The sequence below is a fragment of the Phoenix dactylifera genome, chromosome 4 (genome assembly GCF_009389715.1).
Source record: "Phoenix dactylifera cultivar Barhee BC4 chromosome 4, palm_55x_up_171113_PBpolish2nd_filt_p, whole genome shotgun sequence".
Lineage (NCBI taxonomy): Eukaryota > Viridiplantae > Streptophyta > Magnoliopsida > Arecales > Arecaceae > Phoenix > Phoenix dactylifera.
In genome coordinates, this window is record NC_052395.1 from 4435812 (window position 1) to 4437623 (window position 1812).

Genomic DNA, 1812 nt, shown 5'->3' on the forward strand with positions numbered 1-1812 from the left:
GACTTGATACTCCAAGCTGGAGAAGACAATCTATGTACTACTCACCTCAGCTCGAAGGCTCCGACCCTACTTTCAAGCCCACACTGTGGCCATACTGACTGACCAACCCATAAAGCAAGTTCTGCAACGGTCGGATCACGCGGGAAGAATCGCAAAGTGGGCGTTCGGGCTCAAAAAATTCGACCTCGAGTACCGCTCGAGGCCGACAATCAAGGCACAAGTGTTTGTTGACTTCATAGTAGAGTGCACCTTACCAGACGACCCTGAGCCCGAGCTCACGTCAATAGAGGAGGCCCCGAGGCAACTATGGGTTCTACATGTGGACAGCTCCTCAACCTGGGGGGGTAGCGGCGCAGGCCTCATCCTCACCAGTCCAGATGGGGTGGTCATAGAGCAAGCCCTACGCTTCGAATTTCCAGCCTCAAATAATGAAACGGAGTATGAGGCACTCGTCGTCAGGCTGAAGTTAGCGAAGGAGCTCAAGGTCAAGAGCCTGAAGGTCTTTAGCGACTTCCAACTGGTCGTGAGCCAGATCTTGAGAGACTTCGAAGCGAGGGAGCCGTCGATGCAAAATACCTCCAAAAGGTGCGAGATATCACCTCTACACTAAGCGCCTTCGACATCCAGTACATCCCCAGAGCAGAGAACACGAGGGCGGACCAGCTGTCAAAATTGACAACTTTCCACATGAGCGAGTTTCCGAAGACCACAACGCTCGAGTATCTCCAAGCACCAAGCACTGAGGAGCCTGAACCGGTTCTCTGTGTTGAAATCGAACCGAGCTGAATGGATGCATTCGTTAACTAGTTGCAGAGTGAAATCCTCCCCGACAACAAGCTCGAAGCCCATCAAATCAAGCGTCAGGCTTTCCGGTACCTCTTGTACGAAGGCAAGCTCTATCGCAGGTCCTTCATCTCTTCCCTCCTCAGATGCCTTCGTCCTTCAGAGGCAGATTATGCCATGCAGAGATCCATGAAGGGATCTGCAGGAACCACTTAGGAGGTCGGGCCCTGGCCCACAAGATTCTACGCTAAGGATATTATTGGCCTACACTTCAGAAAGACGCCGCAGACTTCGTTCAAAGGTGCGACCGATGTCAGCGAAACGCCAACATTCAGCGCCGACCCTCAGTCCCACTGACCTTGATCAGTACCCCCTGGCCATTTGCTCAATGGAGGATCGACATCTTGGGTCTATTTCCCCAGGCCACGAGATAGAGAAAGTTTTCCATAGTCTCCATCGACTACTTTACCAAGTGGGTCAAAGCTGAACTGGTGGCCCAAATCTCCAAGCCGAAAATGCGAGATTTCGTCTGGAAATCAATAATCTACAGATTTGGGCTCCCCCACGTCATCATATCCGACAACAGCCGCCAGTTCGACAATGCCCGCTTCAGAAAATTCTGCTCTGGACTCGGTATCGACTATCGTTTCACCTCAGTCGCTCACCCACAGATGAATGAAGAAACAGAGGTGACAAATCGAACCATCCTTCAGGGACTCAAAGCCAGACTCGACCGATCCAAAGGGCAATGGGTCGAAAATCTCTACAATATCCTCTGGGCCTACCGAACTATATTTCGAGTCCCTACCGGCGAAACCCCCTTCAACCTGGCTTATGGAACGGAGGCGGTCATCCCTTTAAAAATTGGGCTCCCGTCGCTAAGGGTGGAGAACTATGATGCAGCTTCCAACTCATTCCAGCTTAGAAGTAACTTGGACCTCCTCGAGGAAACAAGGAAGGCCGCTCGAATCCGCATGGCAAGATATCAACAAAAAGTGGCGCAATACTATAATTCCAGGGTGAAAGTCA